Source organism: Pelodiscus sinensis, chromosome 3 (assembly GCF_049634645.1).
Source record: "Pelodiscus sinensis isolate JC-2024 chromosome 3, ASM4963464v1, whole genome shotgun sequence".
NCBI classification, from domain to species: Eukaryota; Metazoa; Chordata; order Testudines; family Trionychidae; genus Pelodiscus; species Pelodiscus sinensis.
In genome coordinates this window covers 65,093,099-65,112,689 of record NC_134713.1, presented here as the reverse complement: position 1 = coordinate 65,112,689, position 19,591 = coordinate 65,093,099, and positions in this window count along the sequence as shown.

Sequence of the window (19,591 nt, the reverse complement as noted above, 5' to 3'; positions counted from 1 at the left end):
CCCAGCTGAGTGAGTAGTGGATCACTCCCCCACTGACAGGGCCCTGGGTTGGGGACCAGTGCAGGAAGGTGGGCCTGCCCAACCCCTTACACTGCACCTTAAACTGTCCCAGACCCTTAGATTCTGGTCATTAGGCCATGCTGCCCTAAACCCAAAGGCTATGCTTCATGACACCCACATGGAAAAATGATGGAGCTGCACTCCCCCTGCAAAAGCTCTAGGAGGCATGAGCATGCATCTGGCCAGAAGGAGCTGAGATGGCTGAGAAGTATTCCCAGGGAGAGAGGTGGGACAATGAAAACAAGATCTAATACCAATGCTTTGATTAAAAGACAACAGGGGTTCATAGGTACAAAAAAACCCTATGATAGGGTGGGGTACCGCAGGCCTGGGCAACTGAATACAGCCCCCGGCTTCCCTGGTTCCAGCCCCCAAGACTCAGGGCTCCTATCCAGCATTGGGGAGGCTACACTGGCATTCCAAGCCCACCCCCCCCCACTGCATGGCCGGAGCACACAAAATCTACTAATCTAGGCCCCTATAGGCTCTGGTGTGCAAGGGGAATGTGGAAAGTGTCTTTCTCCTTCTCAGCTGGGGGCCATGACAGTGAGAGCTGTTTTTTGTTTATTTTGTTCTCACTAGTGTGTGCCGCCTGATTGATTTTTCTGTGGTCAGTGGGCCCTGACCCACAAAAAGGTTTCGCACCTCTGCCCTATGGATTTGCAAGTACCTTATGGTATGTCTATAAACAGTGAAGAAAACCTGCAGCCAACTTAGCCTGGAAGGCTGTTTCACTGCTGTGTAAACTTTCGGGCTTAGGCTGGCGGTAAACTCTGCAATACTCCTATCTCACAGGGTCCTAAAGCCCTGGCCCCTGCCTACCCCTCAGAAGTCTCCACAGCAGTGAAACAAACCCAAATTCCAAGCCCCACAAGCCTGAGTTGGCTGGCACAGGCCAGCCACAGATGCTGTGTAGGCATACTCAGGAGTATCTCACCGAATGATGACAATATTAGAGAATTTATGCTATTAATTGCCACTATGTCTTATGCCATTGATTTTCTTGGGGAAAATTATTGTCAATGCCATTCTGCTGATTTTACAATATGTTGAGCACATCAGGTGAGTTGCTCACTGCCTGGACCTCCCACTGACTTCAATAAAATACTCAGCATAAACCAGGATCAAGACCCACAGGGAGTGGGTTGGTTTGTTTTTCCCCTCAAAATCCTCAAAAACTGAAGCTTTTGTAGAAAAAAATTAACCTGAACTTGGTAACTTAACTTCTCTGACTTTGTCTTTCAGAACTTAAAAAGGAAAAAGGAATGGGGTGATAAAAATGTGTGATGATTAGCTGAACAATTCAAACTCACTTATTGTTTCCATTATATGGCTAATAGTTTCTTGTGAAGAGACTTGATTTTTTTCTCTGTTTGTATTACAGCCAATTTGCAGTATAAGATTAGTATTGTTTATTGAATGCAACACCCTGCTGCCAAGTTAAAAGCCTAGCATGCCGGTAATAATTTAATTAAGCTACTCTGAGACACAAGGTTGTATGGATGCCTTAATGAGATTTAGCAGGTATTTGTGGACTAAAGTGGATGCTCCTGTGCCATGCAGCTGCCTTGATCCTCTCATGATGTTTGCATATATGTGTGGCCAAAATCTTGCCCACCAACACTGTGAGTTATATGGGCCCATGGTGCCCAGGCTCCAGAAAAATTCCTGACCCAAGGGCCCTACTCCTGCAAAGTTCTGGGCCAGGTTTCTCCTCCAGTACTGTCTTGTGCCCCTGGGCAATCTGAAAGGGTCCAGGGGGCCCGTCACCACCAGCAGCAGCACAATGGGACTAAAACGGTTTCCTGGCCACTCACTATGCATGCAGCTGCCATGTGCCTGCAGCCCTTGGGGAGGAGAATATCTCCGCATACTGCCCCATCCCTGAGAATCCCTGCAGTCAGTTGGGGCTGCAGGAGCAGTGCCTGTGGGCAGCAGCATACAGAGACCCCTCAGTCTCCCCACAGAGGAGCCATTGCCAGATGGGGGCCCAGATAAGTGCTGAACCCTCCCCCTCTCCCTGCATCTTCTTCCATGCCTCTAAACTTCGCCTCTCAACTGAAACCCTCAGCCCTCCTGCATCCAAACTCCTCCCAGAGCCTGTTCCGCCACCCATCCCAGCCCAGAGCCTGCATGCAGCACCCAAACTCTGTTCCAGAGCCTGCTCTTCAAACCCTCTTTTGCATCCAAACTGCCTCCCAAAGGCTTAAGGAACGGGAGGGGAGGAGCTCGGACCCATCTGGGCACCATCAACATTTCTACAAACCTGTCACCCCACTGCCAACAATTATCTTTACATATGTGAGTATTCGAGATAAAGTGAAAGACATAACCCAAATGTGTAAAATTAAGCATGGACTGGGGCCTACTGAGATAGAATCATAGAATAATAGGACTGGAAGGGACCTCAAGAGGTCATCGAGTCCAGCCCCCCGCCCTCAAGGCAGGACCACGCTCCGTCTACACCATCCCTGACAGATGTCTATCTAACCTGTTCTTAAATATCTCCAGAGAGGGAGATTCCACCACCTCCCTTGGCAATTTATTCCAATATTTGACCACCCTGACAGTTAGGAATTTTTTCCTAATGTCCAATCTAAACCTCCCCTGCTGAACTTTAAGCCCATTACTCCTTGTCCTGTCCTCAGAAACCAAGAAGAACAAATTTTCTCCTTCCTCCTTGTGACACCCTTTTAGATATTTGAAAACCGCTATCATGTCCCCCCTTAATCTTCTTTTTTCCAAACTAAACAAGCCCAGTTCATGAAGCCTGGCTTCATAGGTCATGTTCTTTAAACCTAATTAGATACCTAATGTTCTCTAAACATTAGGTCATGTTCTCTAAACCTAATTATATACCTAATTAGGATTTTATGTCATTAACACTCCTGACTATGCCCCCTGTAATATGTATCTTTAGTGGGCTCAGGAGCAATGGAAAGAGTCTTCTGTATTAAGGAAATAACTGAATTAAGGCCTAAATCGAATTAGCTGGTAAACCTCATTGCAGGAGGAATACCAGCTAATTCAATTTAGGGTTTTAATTCGGAATCCTGTTTCACTGCCACGTGTAGACGCAGGCAGTTACTTCGGGCTAGTCAATTTCTAAAATGGCGACCGGCCGGGAACATGCTAATGAAGCGCGGGATATTTAAATCCCGCACTTCATTTGCAATTTTGGTCGCCCTCATTAGCCTCCCTAGATCGAACTAGGGGGCTAGCATAGACATACCCTGAAAGTTTTGTCCAGTAATAGAGTAAACTTGATGAAAAGTTATTCCTTTTAATTTTTTCTCAAAACCTTTTTGTCCTAAGTGAAACACTCAGTTTCTGTCAGCGAGGCCTACAGCCTCACCAGGCCCCTGGAAAGAAGGGGCAGGGCCTTGGGCAGAAGGGGAGGGGGCTGGGAAGCCAGTCTCTCCCCTCCCCTTCCTTCCTCCTGCTTCCCCCCGCCCACATTATTGGCCGCCCTCATTGCCACCCAGGGCACACTGGTCTGGTGGCAATTTAAAGTGCAGGAGCCCTGGGCCCTTTTGATCGCCGGTACCTGGTGGCAACTTCCCACTTGCTCCTCCTCCCTCCTGCCCCCAACAATAGATCTGATTTCTCTACTTTTCCTGTTAAGACTTTTCATGGACAACTCTGTCCAATGTCCTGTTTCATCATTTGGCTTTTCTCCAGCATACATCATTTGATACAGTCACAGGCTATAACCTAACCTTTTGAGATGCTTCACACCTTCTAGAAGCTGAAGAGTGCCCTCAGCTCTCATTGATTTCACTTCGCATTGCAGGCACTTAACACCTTCCACAAGGGCTGGTACCACTCTTCGCTGGAAACAAGTGGGACTAATAATACCAGAGTTGTCTGTTACCCTACAGCCACTGGGGAGTGTGGCTGGTATATTGCTGTGGGCAGTATCACTCACTGTCAGGAAAAGAACTTTGGAACAAGTCTACACAGCACCTAGGAGTGAGCATCCCAACCTGGTCCACAGACCTGTGCTCCTGGGACTCATGTTAGCACTCTAAAAATAATTGTCTCCATTTTGGCTGGGGCTGAAGCTAAGGCTCTAAAGATAAGGGGAGAGGATGGGCTTGGAAGCAACATCAAAGCACCTATTATATATCTTCTTTTAGAACGCTGGTATGAGCCCCACTATCCTGAGTTTGTGGACAAAGGCTCAGAGGCTCACTCCTAAATGTAGTGTAAATAAATATGCCCATGGTGGAGCTGAAGCTGCTCCAGCTTCTGGAAGATGCAGTACACCATGACGCCAGAGGGTGTCATAGCCCTGGAGCACAGGGAGGAGGAACAGGGTAGGACATACAGGCTTCTGTGAGGCATTTACACAGTAAATAGAGTAATCAGGCAGACAGGGAAAGAGAGGAAACAAAAGGAAACCTGCATCTGATCATAGGCAGGTGAAAGAATCCACCAGGAAGCCTCCAATATCAGACACACTGTCCTGGAAAAGAAAGACTGAAAAAAGGAGGGCAGACACCCCAAATTACTCCCTTACTCTGTCCAACTCATCATCACTTTGAGAAAATAAAAGAAACCACTGTTGGACTCTGGGGAGAGGTTCTGACCTAGAGGAAGTTTGGACAGTGGGTGAGAGCTTTGCCTCAAATTAAAATTAATTGTCAAGTTTAGCATTAGAAAGAGTTTTATCTTGTGACTATGTCCGACTGTATTGCCTATGCTTATTCTTGCTTGAAATCTATCTTTGTAGTAAATAAATTTGTTTTATCTAATTCAGTGGGTTTCAATTTGAAAGTCTGGGTAACCTCTTTTAAGGTGGTAAGATGTTGTCTTCTTCCTTTAAAGGAATAAGAGAAGACTGTCCAGGACAGGGCTAGGCTGGGCTGTATGGGACTTACATTTCTGGGGGGAAATTTGGGACAGAGTGTGTTGGGGTCACCCTTCAATACAATCCAGGCTTTTGAAAGTATGACTGGGAGGTAACAGTTACACAAACACATCTGGGAGTGAGCTGCAAGCTGTTTGTGAGGCATCCAGGCTAGGAGCTACCAAAGTAATGCATTACAAGGTACCCCAGATTGTGGGGCAAGGATGACACAGCTCTCCACTGGTCTGGATTGCACCCCAGTACGTCAAGGGAGGGTCTTAACCTGGGGCGGGATGTTTTATAAATCTGAATAGTTGTGGAAGAATATTTTGTATCTTAGAAACTGGATGAGAGAGGATCCAAAGTGTGGCTTTGAGCTATGCAAAGATCAGGAAAGCAGATTCTCATTCTAGGCACACGTGGGTTGTGGGGAAGCATTTCTAAGCAGATGACAGTTAAGTTGGACAGAGTTTAATGGTGGCTGGTAAATTTCTTCACTGGGCAGGGGGTGGGTGTGATCATCAGGTTTGAGCATAGTTTGGAATGGAGAGAACTGGTGAATCAGGGTGTAGCTTACTCAATGGTGGACATAGGTATCGGAGGAAGGTAAGGGAGAGCTAGACTGACAGCACTGATCACAAAGGCTGTGTCTAGACTGGCAAGTTTTTCCGCAAAAGCAGTTGCTTTTGCGGAAAAACTTGCCAGGTGTCTACACTGGCCACTTGAATTTACGCAAGAACACTGACGATCTCATGTAAGAACTCAGTGCTTCTTGCGGAAATACTATGCTGCTCCCATTTGGGCAAAAGTCCTTTTGCTCAAAAGCTTTTGTGCAAAAGGGCCAGTGTAGACAGCTCAGATTTGTTTTGCGCAAAAAAGCCCCAATCGCGAAAATGGCAATCAGGGCTTTTTTGTGCAAAAGCGCCTCTAGATTGGCACAGGTGCTTTTCCGCAAAAAGTGCTTTTGCGGAAAAGCGTCCATGCCAATCTAGACGCTCTTTTCCGCAAATGCTTTTAACGGAAAATTTTTCCATTAAAAGCATTTGCGGAAAATCATGCCAGTCTAGACATAGCCAAAGAGTGAAGTGATACATACATTGCCTTCTTTCATCCTTTCAGCATAGGAAGGAGTGGGGAAAGGGAACAGGCAGGGGTTTACTACTTGCAACTCCATCATCAATTTTGGATACTAACTGCTACTGCAAGAAGGGATCAGGTCCTCACTGTTAGGATCACAGACCTGGAGTTTCTTAACAAAACTGGTTTTGAGCTGTTTCCAAGAAAACTAAAACAGAAGGATGTTTAATGTGAAACACCACTCATTTTTCAAATTATTTTTATTTCACATAAACTTTGTCTGATTTACCCACAGACTTTCCTATTTAATAAAGCACAACACACATGACATTTCAGGCAGATTGTTTTGGTTTGGTTTTAGTGAACTTACATGGGTGAGGGGGTGAGGTCAGAATCAGGTTTGCAATAGAAATCTAGTCACAACGTCATATGGAGAAACTACCAGAATCTCTCCATAATGTCCTGGTTTATTTTTGTGTAAACCTCAGTGTCATAAATTAATAAATCCTAATGTTGCTAAAATGATGATAATCTTTTGCTGACATCATTGAAACTTATAATCAGGAGCTGTTAAAAAGTTGATGTTCCACCTGTAAAAGTTTAAAAATCTGAAAATATCAAAGATCACCAGGTTAAAGTTAAAAAAATATATATTAGAAATAACAGCTGGGCCTAAATTGAAAACAAATGAGCTCATGCCTAGGACTTCACTGACATTCCTAAACCATGTGCACTCTGCTCTCATAATTTACTACTTCAGTTGAGCTGTTCTGTGAAAATAAGACTCATACTGATTATGGAGCCATCAGTTGGCCCATGTATAATTAGGATCAAATTTTAAGGGCAATGGATGTTTGCAGGAATATCTATTTACTGAAGCTGAAGGTGTATATAACTACATTTTTGCTATTTTTACTAACTGTGAATCTGAGGCATGGCACTTACTTCATAATAACATGATTGCACATGTACAGGTTTTCAAATACAAATGCAGTCTGTGAATGCTGTGATTTATGCTCCTAGTTTCCTTTGCTGCACAGTAATCTATTTATCAGTTACAATCGAGCCTGCTATACCTTTCCTGAGGGATTTAAAGTCAAAACTTTAAAAAGAGGGAAAATGAGTTTTATCCAACTTGTATCTGTAATTCTTTTTTTCTTTTGTAATTGAAAAAAAGCTTTTGCAAAAGCACATGGCAAATAAAAATGAAATATTATAGTCTCCTGCACATACTGATTTTTCTTTCCCTCTCTCCCAATTTTGACTTTTTTAAATTTAATTTGAACTTGTGTCCTTTAATGGTTGAAATGCAAACACCATTATGCAAAAATCACTAAAATTAGAATAACACCCACATTCATTAGGATTGTTTACAAAGTGCAATTTCCTCTGCTGTTTCATCACTCTTTTGTTGATTGCTTCTGCTTGTCTAGCCAGAGCTGTGGGCTCTGTCATCTTTTTTGAAAACTTTACCATACCCATATGAGAGCCTTATCCAGAGAATGCTCCACCTGAAAGGAGCTCTGGTTGTTTTCAATGAAAGTTCAGGGCTGGTTGAGTTTACAGGGCTGGGCACTAGTAGCTTGCTTCTTGAAGGTGCTGAGCACTCATGAATCACGCTATCTGCTCACAATTACCAGTGAAAAATGAGGACACTAGTATTTGGGAGGAGTGAACAGTGCTTAAATTGATCCATATCTGTGATCTGTGTGCAAAGTTACTGAAACCTTATCAAAAGTCACTGTACAGGCAGTCCCCGAGTTACGCGGATCCGACTTATGTCGGATCCGTACTTACCAACGGGGCTTTTCTCACCCCGAGGGACGTCTGGCCGGTCCCGCCGTCCGCGTCCTCCACGGCTTTGCTCCACGTCTCCCTGGTCTGCTGCCCTCTCCCCCCCCCCCCCCCCCAGCAGACCAAGGAGATGCGGAGCAAAGCCGCGGAGGACCCGGGCGGTGGCACCGCCGCGCGTCTCGGTCCCGCCGCCCGCGTCTCCATGGTCTGCTGGGGGGGGCGCAGCTTGTGACCAGGCTTTTCTCGCGGACGCCTCTGGTAGAGCAGCTGGGGCGCTGCCGGTTGGTCCCGCAGCGCTGCTCCTCGGCGCTACTGGATCAACCCGGCAGCACCCCAGCTGCTCTGCCCCAGGAGTCCTGATTCAGCCGCTGCTGGTCAGTTTCAGCAGTAGCTGAATCAGGACGCCTGGGGCAGAGCAGCTGGGGTGCTGCTGGGTTGGTCCAGTAGCGCCAAGGAGCGGCGCTATTGGACCAACCCAGCAGCACCCCAGCTGCTCTGCCCCAGGCGTCCCCAAGTCAGCCGCTGCTGAAACTGACCAGCGGCTGACTACAGGAAGCCCGAGGCAGAGTTGCTCTGCCCCGGGCTTCCTGGAATCAGCCGCTGGTCAGTTTCAGCAGCGGCTGAATCTGGACGCCAGTTCCGACTTAAGTACAAATTCGACTTAAGTACAAACCTACAGTCCCTATCTTGTACGTAACCCGGGGACTGCCTGTAATAAGGGAGTTGTACATTCTGTTGCTACTGTAGCACAAATCCATTGCCCATACGAAGGGTTCCATCCTCCCACATGCTCCCTATGTGCCATTCTCCCACTCCCACTATTAAAGGCAATGGGGCTATGGCAGCCTATACAAGCTGAGAATCTGCCTTTGTCTTCTCAAAGTCTTTGGAGGGCTATAAAACACACAAACCATGGAGGAAGCAAAACTCATTTTCTTCATACTTAATTGTATTACACTGGATTTTTTTTTTAGTTTAAAGCAAAAAAGTGGGCAGAGAAAATAAATTATTTGATGAACCCATAAACATTACTTATATGGGCCAGATCCTGCTCTGGCCAAAAATAAGTGATGATGGAAAGATGCTTGTGTATGTAAGGGAACTATACAACTCACTCCATGTTGGCTGCCTCAGGTGTAAGGACTAAAGTAAAGTAGAACAGAACTCAGTTCTGGTCCCTTCGCTAAAGGCAGAGGGAAGTTTACCCTCCTCTTCTGTGCTCAGCTAAGGGATTTTCACTCCCTCCCCCCACCTTGATTGGTGTGGCAAGAGCCTCCTCTCCTGTTTTAATTGACATTAACCAAGGCTTAGGTGTGTATGTACAGTTACAAAGATGCCAGAGTAACAGGCTCTAAACAAAATGGCTACTGCATTCCAGAGTTTCAGCTTTAGAATAACATGTAGGGTGATCCACACATGGGCACTGCCTTGCCACACCTTGCCATCTTTCCCTTCTGTCATGCTATAGTGCACTTGGGGTGCATAGGGAGCAAAACAAGTATGTGCATGTCATACAGAAGGCAGAGAGATATTTCCACACCTTCACTGACTCCTAATCTGATATGCAAAACACTATATGCTACTGCTTTGTGAAGGTCAATGCATGGTCTATGGACATTATTTTGTTGTGTTTCTTTCTAACTTTTCACAACTGACAAAATTCTTTAAAGAGACAAGGTAGATGAGGTATCTTCTATTGGACTGACTTCTGTTGGTGAGAGTGACATGCTTTTGACTTACACAGAACTTTTCTTCAGCTCTGGTCCAATAAAAGTTACCCAACACACACCTTGCTCCCATAACATCCTGAAATCAACATAGCTACAACATCCCTGCATACAAAAAAAATTAAGACAAACATAAACGTACACAAACATTGGACTCTGACACTATTCTTCTACTTTCCTCAGGCCCTCTATATCTCAGAGTCCAGATCTGGTCATGTCTAATACAATGCAGGTCTTATATTTCCTATTAAATACCAAAAGAATAAATAAATACACATTATCCCTTTGTAACTCAATGACATGGGAATTATAGCTGTGTCTGGGGTATAACAACATATCCTCTCTATTTACAGACAACATTTCAAAACATTTATGGCTAGAAATGTTCCCTCTTTTTACCACTTAAATTCTGTATTGTCTACATTTGATATACTAAAAATTAGCCACTTTGGAGCAGAAGGAATGCAGAGCAATGAACTGCCACATTTTTCATACAATAAATTGCATTCTATGGACAGATTAAACTAAAATTCCCCCACACTAAGGAAGATCATTGTAATATGAATTTATTCTTTCAAGATAGGGACTAATACAAGATTTTTCCAGTAGAGTTTTTAGAATAAACTGAATTTCCCAGAATTTTGTTAAGCTTAAATATGAACACTATATCAAATCAGCACGAATCATAATTAATAGAATTCAGTCTCTGAGTACTCTAAGACCATGTACACATCATATGTTTTCATCCTACATAGAAACTTATCACATTTACTGTTGTTTGCTGCTAGGAGATGAAGATTTGACTGAAACACAAAAATAAAGCTGCAACTTTCAGTGATAAAGCCAATACTACAGTCAGCATTTCACCCTCTGTTAAAAATGTTGATTGATTACAGAAAGATACCTTATCAGCATGGAAAGCATAGGCATCTTGAACTACACTGACACAGGAGACAACCAGGGCCAAATCCATCCCTGGTGTAATGTCAGTTAACTCTGGTGATGTTACACCATGGCTGAGATTAGCTCCCTCACTGTAGCCCTCAATATGATTCACTCTATAATAGCTTGATTGTTCAAATGGTCTTTAAAATAAAGACCCTGCAGAGAAGAAGAAATTGTGTAAGCTATAGTCATAGAAAAATAATTGTTACATTTATGATTTTTCCAATTATGGGGACTATTGCTCAGCAACCTCTTCCCTTTCAAGAAGCATGATATGTTTTGTAATGGGCTTTAGGACAAAACAACCATTATCAGTAGTGCCAGCAATTTAATTGGATACCTTAAAAACTAAGGAGGCATTTTTATTTTGCTACCTTTGACTCAGATGTAGTTATGGAAAATCAGCCCTCTATTTGTTCAGATGGTTTAATTATCATTTATATTGCAGGTTTCAGTGGACCTGAAAGAAAAGCTTCTGCTAACACTCATCTTTTCTATTTAAACTCCTTCATTATAGTATTATTACAAAGGGGAAAATCTTTTAAAAATGTGTTTAGGCTTTTTTTTAAAGGAACACAGATTGTATATGTTCTATACTGGCCGAACTACATTCAGTGTAAGATACGGGGTGGGCTTTATGCCATCTTTTCCATTTATGGCCCAATTGGAGTTACTGCAGTTGGATGTCCCTACTCTCCAACTTCAACCAAAAGGGATGACCACCTTAATGAATCTCTGGTGGCTTTCCCCTCTTAGATCCATGAAGCGATATGACATAAGAACAACCCAGGAAACTACAGACCAGTCAGTTTAGCTTCTGTGCCAGGAAAGATAATGGAGCAGGTAATTAAGGAATTCATCTGCAAACACCTGGAAGACAACAAGGTGATAGGTAACAGCCAGCATAGATTTGTAATGAACAAATCATGTCAAACCAATCTGACAGCTTTTTTTTAATAGGATAACAAGTGTGGTGGATAAGTGGTATACCTAGATTTTAGTAAGGCATTAGATATGGTCCCGCATAACTTTCTTATCAATAAACTAAGCAAATACAACTTAGATGGGACTAATAAAAGGTGGGTGCATAACTGACTGAATAACAGTTCTCAGAGAGTAGTTATTAATGGTTCACAATCCTGCTGGAAGGGCATAACAAGTGGGGTTCCACAGGGGTCTGTTTTGGGACCGGTTCCCTTCAATATCTTCATCAACAATTTAGATATTTAGAGAGTACGCTTATTAAGTTTGCAGATGATACCAAGCTGGGAGGGGTTGCCACTGCTTTGGAGAATAGGGTCATAATTCAAAATGATCTGGACAAACTGGAGAAATGGTCTGAAGTAAATAGGATGAAGTTTAATAAGGACAAATGCAAAGTGCTCCACTTAGGAAAGAACAATCAGTTTCACACATACAGAATGGAAAGCGACTGTCTAGGAAGGAGTACTGGAGAAAGGGATCAAGGGGTCATAATGGACCACAAGTTAAGTATGAGCCAACAGTGTGATGCTGTTGCAAAAAAAGAAAACATGATTCTGAGATGCATTCACAGGAGTGTTGTGAGCAGGACACAAGAAGTTATTGTTCCTCTCTGCTCTGCGCTGATTAGGCTTCAATTGGAGTATTGTGTCCAGTTCTGGGCACCATATTTCAAGAAAGATTTGGAGAAGTTGGAGAAGGTCCAGAGAAGAGCAACAAGAATGATTAAATGTCTAGAGAACATGACCTTTGGAGGGACACTAAAAAAATTGGGCTTCTTTAGTTTGGAAAGGAGAAGACTGAGAAGGGACATGATAGCGGTTTTCAGGTATCTAAAAGGGTGTCACAAGGAGGAAGGAGACAAATTGTTCTCCTTGGCCTCTGAGGATGGGACAAGAAGCAATGGGCTTAAACTGCATCAAAGGAGGTTTAGTTTGGACATTAGGAAAATCTTCCTAACTGCCAGGGAGGTTAAACACTGGAATAAGTTGCCTAGGGAAATTGTGGAATCTCCATCTCTGAAGATATTTAAGAGCAGGTTAGATAAGCATTTATCAGGGATGGTCTAGATGGTACTGGGTTCTGCTGGGAGGGCAGGGGACTAGACTCAATGACCTCTCAAGGTCCCTTCCAGTTCTAGTGTTCTATGATTCTACATGTCCTATGACATGACCTTTGAAGTAACACAGTCATAAGAAGGGATGCTATTTTGTAATGTAGCATTAGGGTTAATTCCATCAACTATTTTTTTCCCACCATCATGGAAGAAGTGCTCAAAAATAACTCTCTACCATATAAAATACTTAGTTATATTTTCATGTAGCTCAGCTGAACACAACATGCTTTTGCTTCTCCTCATAGTTTCCCTGAGTTCCGACAAAGAAACATGTTTTGTAAAGCTCACCTTTAACTGTTACTTTATAAGCTTCAGGGGGTAGCTGAGATAGTCTGTAAGGGTATGTCTACACTACAGTGTTATTTCGAAATATCTTATTTCGAAAGAGTTAATTCAAAATAAGTTATTTCAAAATAATACGTATACACATAAAATGCATTTTGAAATACTGTTTTGCTATTTTGAAATAGCGCATCCACACTGAGTGGATGCTGAATTGCATTTAAGGCCGGCCGGAACCAGGTCCAGCCGGGCATCAGGGCAGGAGTTACTTTGTGTGGCTGTTGCCTGAGGTTATTTGAGGCCTCTGCTTAAAGGGACACCCCCCCCCCCCCCCGGACAGCCATTTCTCAGCTTTCCCTGCTTGCTTGCCTACCTTGATGAGGGACAGCAAAGCATCATGGTCTGGTTGCCCTCACTCGGGATACCACAGCACTCTGCAACATGGAGCCAGAGCTGCCCCTGGGCACTCTGGTGCTTCTCGTGGATGCGTTGCTGTGAGCCTGGCTGCACTTGCTGCAGGCTGCCATCTGGAAGGTCTATCGGGGGGCTGTCAGTATCCTGAAAGCCTTGCGGGAGAGCTTCCACCCTGAGGAGCACTAAGAGCCTCCCTGGTCCACCCCACTGGGAGCTTGTGCCTCATTCCTCTCTCACATCCTTCCACTTACCCCTCCCTAACCCTCCTTCCTGATGTAAAATAAAATACATGTATTTTCATGAACACAAACTCTCTTTATTTAACAAAAACAGGAGGGGGGGGAGAGAATGAAACTCTGGTGAGACTGGGGAAAGGAGGCAGGAGAGGGGAGAAGAGAGGGTGGGAGGGGGAGGGGGAAACCTGGGAGGAGGGAGCTGGAAGGGGGAAGCAAGGAAAAGAAGGGGGAGGGGAAGCTCAGGGCTCAGGGTTGGGGGTCTCACTGGACCAACTTGTTTTTCATGCAAACCTGCTCCTGGGTTCACATGTGGTCTTTGGTGGCCAGGCTGGCAGCTATCCTGCCATAGACGGCTGCATTCCTCCATCTAGTGCAGAGATCATGGATGAAGGTCCATGATTTCCACCCTGGACCAGGAAGGCATCTGCCTTCTCCAGGCCCTGACAAGCTCCTGGGAGCTGGCAGACTGCTCCTGGGGAGCGGTGGAGAGCTGGCTGCCAGTGGCTTGCTGGCTCATGTTTTGGGGCCACTGAGTCAGGGGAAGTCAAGTATCAGAGGGGTAGCCGTGTTAGTCTGAATCTGCAAAAGCGACGAGGAGTCCTGTGGCACCTTATAGACTAACTGAAGTGTAGGAGCATAAGCTTTCGTGGGCAAAGACCCACTTCGTCAGATGCATGAGTCAGGGGAAGTGACTGCTGGCTCTGGGCTGGCAGGCTTGGAGCTGGCACAGGCACTGTGGCCAGAGTCAACCCCTTTAAGGGCTCTGGGGAAGGGGGAGGGAGAGGAATGTTCTTGGTTGATGCTGGAGTGGCCAACAGGACACCCTGGGAAGGCTGGAGGCTCCCTATTTCGATATAAGCGTCTACACAGCGCTTATTTCGAAATAGTTATTTCAAATTTGGCATTATTCCTCATGGAATGAGGTTTACCAAATTTGAAATAAGCGCACTGCTATTTTGAATTAATTTTGAAATAGAGGCTTGGCTGTGTAGACGCTAGTAAAGTTATTTTGAAATAACTTTGCTATGTAGACATACCCTAACAGGAAAAACTTAAAAAACAACAGTCTAGTAGCACCTTACAGACTAACAAAACATGTAGATAGTATCATGAGCTTTCATGGACACAACCCACTTCTTCAGATGACTGGAGTATTAGAAGTCCAGATCCAATAATAAATAAGGGAAAGGGGGAGAGGGCGGGGGGGGGGGAGAGAAAAGGAAGGGAGGTGAAAAAAAGAGAGACAGTGAGTAGATGGTTCAAATAGTTACAAGAGGCTCATAAGAACAATTAGCACCCCATTGTCTGGTTGGTTGTGGAAGGTAGTGTGTGACTCAGTGATTGTTTTCCAAGCCCAAAAAGCAGCACTCCACTTTGGTCAGCACCTCCATGAGCACCACAAGAAATCTTGTGGCACCTTATAGACTAACTGAAGTGTTGGAGCATAAGCTTTCATGGGCAAAGACCCACTTCATCAGATGCATGACGAAGTGGGTCTTTGCCCACAAAAGCTTATGCTCCAACACTTCAGTTAGTCTATAAGGTGCCACAGGACTCCTCACCGCTTTTACAGATTCAGACTAACACGGCTACCCCTCTGATACTTGACAAGAAATCTTGTGTTTTATGAACACGTTTACTCCTCATTGTCACTTTGCAGCTTCAAAAATAGCTCAGCTGCTATGCATGATGGGCTAGTGAGACCTATGAGCATTTTTGTCAACAGCTGGGGATCCACCCACTCACACCTAGAAGTGCACAACACAGAAGCCATTGAAAGACGGCGCCAAATGTGGATGAAGTACAGGGATTGCTGGAATGTGCAGCAATGCACCATGGGACATTAGGATAGAACCCAAAATGCCCCCACATCGCTCCACAAACCTCTGCAGCAGAAGAGCAAGAGGTGCTCTGTGGGATAGCTGCTCAGAATGCACTGGTCCCAGAGGCACTGCAAGTCATGCTAATGCGCTGGCGGCTCACACCCAACAGCATTTTCCCGTCTGCACTCTGAGAGCAGTGCTGTAGCTGCCAGTGCTTTACATCTTCCAGTGTAGACCTGGCCTTAGAGTGCAGCAGCTATGGAGCTAGTACACAATAAGTATCTTGCCAGTGTGGTCACCTCAGGAGTTACAGTGCTGGGAGATGATTTACTGCACTGTAACTTGCCAGTGTAGACAAAGCCCTAAACTGACATTTAAAAAATCATGGAATCAATAGAAATAGTGATTGTATGTCTCATTACAACAATCTGTAATCTACTACTCTCCTTTGTTCTATGACTGCAGAGGTGTTAATCACCCACTTCATCTTGTGTCAACTCCTTTTTCTTAACAATATGTTTCACCTTGTATTTATCTGTGACATTTTGAGAACTTTTCCCAGATCTGAAGAAGAGCTCTAGGCAGCTTAAAAGCTTCTCTCTTTAGGCAATAGCAGTTGGTTCGATAAAATATGTTACCTCACCTCTCTAAAAAAGCAGTACATGTTCAAATTTGTCCCATTCAGACAAAGGAAACATAAAAGGCTCTCTTCCACAATGCTCAGATGAAAGGCTTTATTCACGGCAGAGCCTCAGATGTTATGCACCTCATTGGCCTCACAGCCTTTCCCCTCAATTCCCTTCTACCTTTACAAAATGCAAAATCTCCGAGTCCTCATTCTGTGAGCAACCCCCTATCCAATACTCAGCTGGAACCTCAGGGCAATAGCTAGAGAGTTGCCTAAGTGACCCTAAGCGCTACCTGAAGACTGTAGATTCAAGTCTTGTCTATGGGCTATTTCTGTGATTGTGTAATATGAATGTACAAATCATTGTCGCAACTGTTGTTATATGTTTGCACCAAATCTTGTAGAAAAGTGGACCAAGCAAGATGTCTATGAAAAACTTATGATTCACTGATTCTGTTTATACTGCTCATATGCATGTATCATTTGTACTTGAAATTATGAGTACTTGTATTTCAAACATTTGCTTCTGGGAGATATCAACAGGAGTCTTGGCCAGTCTATTATGAGAAGACTATTAGTCCAGTGAATAGCAGCACTTGACTGACAATGTACCTTAGATGGTGCAAATCCATATTTCATGGTCTTTTCTATGAATGCTCAGACTAGCATGGGAGTGGCTGCTGCTTAAAAAAGACTTAAGTCATGCATGGACCTATGACTTTCTCATGTGACAAACTCCATCTTGGGACATGCTTTTACACCACAAAAACCATCGGAGTCCTTCCACATGGGCAAGGTTATAAACAAGGCTCTGAGTTTTCCTCAATTGGTGTATGTATTTCATTCCTTTTAACAATTTTAACTCTTGCCCCTTTTTTCTTTCTTTTTATAAATAAACCTTTAGGGTATGTCTAGACTACATGGCTCCATCGACGGAGTCTTGTAAACTAGTTTACCCGGCACAGGCAAAGAAGCGGGGATTTAAATAATTCCTGCTTCATTAAAATAAACATGGCCACTGTGCTGTGCCAACAATCAGCTGATCTGGCACAGTGCATTAGTCTAGACGCTGTAGTCTAGACGTGGATCGGTCAGCTGGGGAAACAAGGCTTACAGGATCAGTCGGCAAAGGCTTCCCCAGCTGACCAATCCGCGTCTATACTACCGCGCTGTGCCGGATCAGCTGATCATCGGCACAGCATGGCGGCCATGTTTATTTTAATGAAGCGGGGATTATTTAAATCCCCACTTCTTTGCCTATGCCGGGTAAACTAGTTTACATGGGTCTGTTGACGGAGCTATGTAGTCTAGACATACCCTTAGATTTTAGATGCTAAAGGATTGGCTAATAGCATGCTTTTTGGGTAAAGTCTGAGTTATAAATTGACCTGGGAATGTGGCTGGTCCTTTGGGATATGAAGAACTTGTTTTGTTTTGGTGGGATTGATTGTCATAACCCCTTATCTGTATAAGGAGTGGTACTGATGGTGGCACAGGAAAACTGGAGTTTCTGAAGGGAATTGCTTGTATGGATTTTTGCTAGCCACTGTGGTAAACAAAAGTTCTCTTTGTGATTGAGTTGGTGTACCTTATAGTGAATGACCACCCAGTTTTGGGCGGTAAATAGCTTTTTCTCTGAGCAATTCACCCTGGATTGACCCTTTCAGCAGTGCTCCCCAGAAGCCTCCTGTATTATAGTCTGGTGTGTATGTTACTACAGTATGACCTTTCAGATCCATGTGGATGATCATAATGGTCCTCTTGCCTCTAAAATCTATGATTTCTCCTTCAAATATTGATTTAAAACCCACATCTTCAAGCAATTTCTTTTCATTAGTAATCCCAGCACACAATCTCTGCTACAAATGTTGTTTTGTCTTGTGTTTGTTTGTCTTGATTAATTTAGATTCTAAACCCTTGGAGACTGGCAATGTGTCTAGCAATGTAAAGTACTCTTTAATGAATAAATAAATAAATATATGTAATAATAATTAATATACCTGCTGGAAGCAATACAGCTCAGCAAGCAAAGACATTGTTGATTTCAATGTGTTTCATTTCAGCAACATTTGTTATTCCTATGGCATATCTCCCTGTGAAGCACGCTTCCTGGACAATGAGTTCTAAGTGGTTATAACTGGCAGTCCCCACCTCCATACTGTACTGAGAACACCCACTCTCACGCTTTTCAGCTCCTTTCATGGGCTGAGACATGCATGTGTCTCCCTCCTGACCAGGGTATTCCCAGGCTGTACAGTTTTAAGAGGTCCCATTTAAGTGAAGTCATCAGTTGGCCTTTGCTTAGTATTCCAGAGCTTCTTTCTTCCTAATTCCAACTACAGGTTGGACCTCCCTGGTCTGGCACCCTCGGGACCTGACTGGTTGCCAGACCAGGGAGGTCAATCCTGGCCCACTGCTGCTGGCCTCCAGGCTTTCCTGGGTGACCACCAGCCTCTCAGCCACCGGGCTCCCCTCCCAGTTGCACTCTTGGCCCTGCCATCTGCCCCAGCCCCAGCTTCTGGCCTTGCTCCCCAGCCCTGGATATTGCTGCTGGCCTGACTGCAGCTGCTGGGAATATTCCCCAGCTCTGACTACTCTACCAGCTCTAGCACTGGCTCTGACCACTGGCTGCACTAAGTACAGTATGTCTATATGGCATGCTTATTTCAAAATAGTTATTCCAAAATAGATTATTCAGAAATAGCATGTCTACACTGCAGGGAAGCCTCACAATTAGTCCAAGGCAGGTTTCCCTAATGTAGACGTGCTATCTTGATTTAGAACCCCAGGAGGCACTGAGGAGGAATAACTTAGAATGGCCCGGGTGAGGGGTTATATTGAAATAGCAGTAGTGGAGTGTCTATACATGCCTTATTTTGAAACAGTTATTTTGGAATAGACGTTATTCCTCATAGAAAGAGGTTTACAGATTTCTGAATAAGCTGTCCATTATTTCAAAATAGTTTCAAAACAACAGAATGGCTTTGTAGACACTCGCATTGTTATTTCAAAATAACTCTAGTTATCTCGAAATAGCGATGCAGTGTGGACATATCCATACTGTCCTTGACCACATAAACAAGATCTATTAGTGTATGGCAAGCTGGTACTGGTAAAAGTAAACACAATAGCAGACATCTACCTAACAGCTGTACAATGCACTAGTCAGCCAGCAGGAGTTCGGGCCTTGCTACCATGCCCCCTAGAATTTCTGTCATGTGCTTTGACCTACTCCTGTTTCAAACTGCAGTAGGCCAAAGCGCCTAATGGAACTTTCAGTGCACGCAGCAGGATCTATATAACCAGTGAGAGCACAGCAGTCTAGTACACTCACACACCAGCTTGCCATGAACTACCGTATTTTCCGGCGTATAGGGCGACTGGGCGTATAAGACGACCCCCTATCTTTTTAATTAAAAGATAGGGTTTCATCTTATACCCCAGCGCCCCTCCACCTCCTTTGCTCCCGGTGTCCCTGGTCTGCTGGAGATGGTCCCCAGCAGACCAGAGGCACCGGGAGCAAAGCCGCCAGGAGCACCTGGGCTCCCCCCCCCCCCCCCCCCGCCGGAGCCCCTCCGCGGCTTTGAAAGCCTCGGGGGAAGCCGCCGGGGGGGCAGCCCATGCGCGCCTGGGCTGCCCCGCCGCCGGCTTCCCC